Source organism: Crocuta crocuta, unplaced genomic scaffold, assembly GCF_008692635.1.
Source record: "Crocuta crocuta isolate KB4526 unplaced genomic scaffold, BGI_CrCroc_1.0 scaffold396, whole genome shotgun sequence".
NCBI lineage: Eukaryota > Metazoa > Chordata > Mammalia > Carnivora > Hyaenidae > Crocuta > Crocuta crocuta.
Window position 1 is genome coordinate 3,354,444 of NW_027533259.1, and position 6,499 is coordinate 3,360,942.

At 36.9% G+C, this 6,499-nt stretch overlaps 1 protein-coding gene across 5 annotated transcripts in view; it reads left to right on the forward strand.

Annotated features, from left to right (window-relative positions):
- Positions 1-6,499, forward strand: part of CCDC146 (coiled-coil domain containing 146) — a 116,078-nt gene that overhangs the window by 45,277 nt on the left and 64,302 nt on the right. The gene's annotated exons all lie outside the window — the stretch shown is intronic.

Below are 6,499 nucleotides of genomic sequence, written 5' to 3' on the forward strand. Positions count from 1 at the left end.
AAAAAAACTGTTTTCTTTTCATTCCATTCAACATAGTCAATCCAATTTAGACACAATTTTTTAACCTTCTGACTGAAAATATCTGGTTAATCTCTTATTTTCAATTTTCTCTCCTCACCTGCTTTTAAGCTTTGACACTCCCATGTTGTGAGGGGAGAAATAAGTGAATGCATAGATCATTTAAAAGTAAAATAATGATGATAATATAGGTCATGTATAAAAATATTTTATAAATTAGAGATATATAGGAATAATATTTAGTTTAAGGTACTTTTTAAAAAAATGTCCTTAATTGGCTAGGACACAATTGATATATTTAGCCAGTCAATTATTTATCAAGGATCTTCTACATATTTAGTGCTTTACTAGATCATTATAAAATGCATGTCATGGCCTCATTCATTCAATCATTTATTCATTCATCCACCACCCACCCATTCATCCAACTATTCATTCATCCCTCCATCTGTCCCTTCATCCTTCCCTCCCTCCCTCCATCCATCCATCCATCCATCATATACTAACTGAACATCCTCTACATGCAAGACACTATTTGAGGCACTTAGACTACACTAGTAAACAAATCAAAGAAAAATCCCTTTTTCCTTCTTAGGCAGGGGTGATGAGAACCTTGTATTTTCTTCATGTTGGACTTTGAAGTAAATCATAGCCACTTTTAAAAGTTTCTGGGGGGGCTGGAGGGCCCAGATGGTTAAGCATCCAACCCTTGATTTCTGCTCAGGTTATGCTCTCATGCTTCGTAAGAACGAGCCCCACGTTGGGCTTTGACTGACAGCACAGAGCCTGCTTGAGATAATCTCTCTCTCTCCCTCTCTCTACTCCTCCCCTGCTTACATGATCTCTCTCTCTCAAAATAAATAAACTTTTAAAAAACGTTTCTGAATCTAACAAAAGTGGCAGCTTTTTGACTCTTGCAGTGGGCTTTTGTTTCATCTGTTTGAATGAGGGATTTGCTTTTCAAGCATTGCTCCTAATTCTTGGGCCCTACATCCCCTACCCCACCTCAGCCAAGGATCAGTGGCACAGTTCCACCTAAAAAGCTTGGATGTTCTGTGGGAACTGGCTCCTGTCCCTTCAGGGCCCATAAAAAAATTCCCCAAATAGAGGTACTCGCTGATTTACTGGTCACTTCTCATTAACACTGGCAGGTGATCCTCTGCATTCTCAATTTAAAATATCACTGGTCACTTACTGCAGGCAGACACTAGATGACTACAACATGAAAGAGGTTCAACCTGCCTAATGAGTCTATAACCCATGGGGCTAGAGAGTGTGCACCTCAATTACACAAAAATGTTCACTAATACTATCTCACTACATCCTCCCATCTCTGCAGTTACTAAATGCACTTGCAGATGAGCAAAGAAATGTCTCAAAGCCTGGTTTACAGTTTTTAAGAGACAGAGTTGGAATCTAAACTGGATTTGACTCCAAAGTTCATGTCTTTTCTCTTCTGCTGCACTGCCATGTAGGGGGGAAAGGATAACACTGGGAGGTATATTAGTACCACGTTGTGGGAACCAGGTGCTTCATCACTGCTTAGATCAATGGGGAGCCACTGAAGGTTTCTGAGCAAGAGAATGATAATGAGTTAAGCACTTTAGAGAAATTAATCTATCAGTGAAATACTCTTTGATGCAATGGAAAGGGAAACTTTAGGCAAGGAGAGCAGTTTAGAGGCCATTTTTATAGGTCAAGTCATTGTTTCCCGAAGTGTGTTTTCTGGAACATGAATAACTAGATGTTGATGAATGTAATATGAAAAGAGAGCCCCAGGACAAGCGGATCTGAGAAATATGCTAAAGTTTGTTATGGCTGGTCAAGAGGAAGTGATGTATGCTGCATTTTTCAAATGTCAGTTAACAGTAGGAACCTTGCACTCAACCCCAGGTCCATTCTTAGGAACAAATCTTCTACTAGAAATCAATAAGAAATGGGAGTTCTTGGTGAGAGTATTAGAGTGATGGCAGGAGGTGCATTGCAGATATTATTACCACGCAGTGATAGAAGCCATGAGAGCTGATAGCTGATCAGAAATGGAAGGAGAAGGAGAACTATGAAATACGACTCTGGCTGGAGTTAAGTAATGTTGCAATGACAACTGGAAGGGAGCAGTGGGTTGGGGAGAATGTAGAAGTATTGTTTCTGTTTCAAATACATTCCAAAGCCATTAATTAGAAACATCTACCAAACAGTTGGACATCTAGATATGAAATAATCACAGAACCCGAAAAGATGGTCAAAGAAACAGGACAAGAACCAGAAGAACACAGTGTTGTGAAGCAGGAGAGAGGCTTTCAAGGCAGCTAGCTATCAGATAATCAAAAGCTTGAAAAGCTGACTTTTTGTCCAATGCCTATGGAATTCCCACCATCTGACTTTGATCTTTTGCCTCCTCCCTTTTGCTGGAAAGTCTTCCTGGATTTTCTCATGCCTAGTCTGCCCCAACTCAAGTATCACCTCCCATTCTTGATGGCAGCGTCAGAATCTTCCCTCCAAACCCATATCTGTCTTCCATCCAGAACTGACACATGATGCCCATTTACAGATTTGCTTTTAAAATCTAAACAAATTATTTGGCACCAACATATGGTGGGGTTTCTATAAACCATATATGAAAAGTAATTTCATCAGTCTATATCCACAACATATTCAGACCTCTTCAGTGTTTTCTTATTCAAAGTATATTCAAGGGAAGATCTGCATTCACTGTATTTGTATCAGATTTCAAAAGTAAATTTCCATTCCCTATAACACAGTTTTTTTTAAAGGAAATACTTTGTCTCTATTTGTACCAAAGGAAGTAAATATAATGACAATAATTATAGCATTGAGATATTTTCACTGATACTACATGTATTAACATATTTGTAGTTTCTTATATTAAATTCAAGAGTCTTTGATTATTCTTTAGGGAATACATGCTTTTATGATAAAAAATGTTTAAACAGTCATTTTTGAAACTGCTTTATTTGAAATGTCAACAGTAAATAATGTTTATTTTAATATTCTTTTGGGGTTTTAATCCTGTTCATTATAAATTTCACAGAACTTTAAACAAAGCCCTGATTTCAGCAACCAATAGAGAGATCAAGAATTGCCTGATTTTGGTTAACACTAGAATAAAAGTGTCTGCATAGATGCAGACTAGAAATCCTCTAGTGTGGACCTACAGTGAAAGATCCATTATGTGACTTCTTAAGGGTTCTGTTCAAAAGAAGTATAGGGCAGAAACATCCAAGGGTCCACTCTTTATGAGAGTACAGAATATACAGTTACCTGATGTGCTAATGGCCCAGATCTTCAGTGGAGTATTTAGGGCTCCAAAGGCTAGAATTTTATGAAACTTAAATAGTCCATGGAAGCCTTGAGATGTCAATCAGTTGTTATCTATCAACAGTATCTCTTTTTACCATACTCCACAGCCAGGGATCATAAAGGATCGAAGAGATCCATGGGGCATGACATCTAAGTTTGCTGTCATCTAATTTCCAGAGACTTCAAAAATTTCATGTAACTAATGTTGGAATTGAAAATACATCTTGTTTCCTTTTGTACTCCTGAAACAAAACAAACAATAAAAACATAGTAAAGAAATCATGAAACTCAAATTATGTCTCCTCCCCTCCCCCGCCCCCACAACTCTGGTTTTCTGCATCTTCTCTTGGTCTCTCATTATTTCTGGTAGTTATGTCCTACAAAGTCACTGCTCCCAGGGGACATACTAGGTTAGGTTTCTGTGAACCTCAGGTCATAGTATTTTTGTCAACTCATCAATAAGTAACCTTGTTTTAAACACATTTCTGTTTAAAAACATCTTATTTTATATTGTTGATTCATTAACATGGAACTCGTGACCAACAGAACTATAATTCACACGTGAAGGAGTCTTATCTAACACATGTATTTTCTCCATAAGACACATCACAACCTTCTTATACTTAGGAACACTAGGCAGCACTTCAGCACTAAGCCGAGGAGGGCAAAGATGTGAAAAAACATGACACTTGGGGTGCCCACGTGGCTCAGTCAGTTAAGCATCTGACTTCAGCTCAGGTCATGATCTTGCCATCTGTGAGTTCAAGCCCCACGTCAGGCTCTATGCTGACAGCTCAGAGCCTGGAGCCTGCTTTGGATTCTCTCTCTCAAAAAAAAAAATCAGAAAAAATTAAAAAACAAAAACAAGAAACAAAACAAAACAAAGGTGACACTTACACCACAGAAAGGATTCTGTTTACACTATGAGAGCTGAAGCAAGACAGCAGAGTTGGTGGCTTCTTTGAGCATCACAATTCTAGGAATGTCTGCAAATGATCCTCCAAACCCACATGTATTATCTTGGGGTTACAAATTTTATTGAGTAGGCGAATTTGCAAATACGGTGTCTGTGAATAATGAGGACTGCCTGGTATATTGCTACAAAATTCAAAGCTTTAAATTCTTGGCCTATACTTTCGTTCTAAGCTGAGAAGGTTAATTTGGTATTACCTGTTTCAGTTATTACCTTGCTTCCATTGGGCTACTGTTTTTTTCTTTACAAAATGTCTTTATTTGGCATTTTAAAATAATATATAAAATTTTATGTAACATATTACATGTATAAACATATACATCGCATGTATATGTTGCATTATATATATGCTATTAGATAATATATATAAATATAAGTTGAATCACAAAATTAGTTTAAGGATTTATTGAATTTATTTTTTACTGTTTTTATTTTTGAGAGAGAGGGGCAGAGAGAGACAGAGACACAGAATTTGAAGCAGGCTCCAGGTTCTGGGCTGTCAGCACAGAGCCCAATGCGGGGCTCAAACTCATGAGCTGTGAGATTGTGACCTGAGCTGAAGTCAGATGCTTAACCGAGTGAGCTACCCAGGCATCCCAAGAATTTATTTTAATATTTTAGTTCATTCATCATGATAGTATGCATCTTAAATAATTAAATCATTATGGGAAAATGAAAATATTAAACTAATTCCACATTAATTGAGTAATTTCATGCTGAATACATGTCTTTCAGCTGACTGAGCCACCTAGGCACCCCTGAATACCTGTCTTTTAAATGCCTATCTTTACTCTAAGGCTCATTTTTGAAAGACTCAGTTTTATCATATGAAATATATGAGAACACATGAACTCTCTCAATAAAGATTAACTTAAAGGTGACTTCCACGGTGCTGGTAAGCAAAGAAAATTTATGAAGTGGATTAAATGTTGTAAATAGTTAATATTGAAACAATGATAGCTCATCCAAGTCCTTCAGAAATCTTTTTAAGCATTTACAATATAGCATTCTGAGGTACAGCATTATTTATTTCTTTTTCTGCTTCTAGTTTGATAATATCTGTGATTTGAGTCATTTCCTGTTCTTTTCAGTGAAAATCTTTCAGGGTAGAAGAAACTACTTCTAGATTATTATCAACAGATGTAAAATTGCTTGTCTTTTATTTTGTTTATTTTTAAGCATCCACTATTATTTATCACAGCTTTCCTCTGCTTGTGTATTTAATACACAATTGTTTTGATTATGTTTGCATGTACAAAATATAGGCATGTGTTTTGACAACTGACATAGAATTTAGCTGCAACAATTGCTTATACACAATAAGATGACAAAACAGACACAAAAAATTGTCAGTCATATATAAATTTAAACTAAATTTTCATTCATTACTGTGATCATCTCAAAAATGGCAAGTCATGATACAGTGACAAGAGCCTTAGGATGGTAGCTATGGAATTCGTGTTCTTAGGGAGGAAACTTCTGCTTTCTTGACTCTTAAATAGGCTTTAATTTCCGTGTTTGTAATATGAGAAAGTCAAGTTAGAGATCACTAGGGCCCTTTTCAGCGGTAATAGTTTATGATTCTAAATGTTATTTGTTAAAAGCCATATAATAGCAAAGCAAATCATCAAAATGTAAACCTAAGTACAGGGTATCCTTTAATTAAATCATTAATTACAATGGAAAACTATGAAGATCTATTTCGTTTTAGCTATTCATCCAGTCAGTGAATACTTATTTTGCATTTATGGAACCATGCTCGGTACTGGCTCTGGCGATAACAAGGATGCAAACACAGACACTTCGCTCACTTGGTGGAACTTTAAGCTGAAGAAGAATGCGTTCCAAGCCGGAGCCTGCCTTGGACAGAGGCAATGTGTTTGGCCTTAGAGGATAATTGCCTTTTCTGAACCCCCAATGCCTCTCACTATGCCATAGCATTGGCCTCGCCTTTTGCTACTCCTGAGTTGGCCATTTTTCAAGTCGTTTTTTCCAAACTAGACCACAAAGGTGGTAGTAAATAAACACTGTTACCTTGGATATATGTTGCCTGAGTAGAGAAAAGAGCTTCCTGTTTGTATATTTTATTAGGCTTATTTCTTTGCCTCTAAACCAATCTCCCTAACTACCACCGCTTCAAAATCTTCCGTGTCCCAAGCAGAAAAAGTGTTTAGAACATAGGGGATT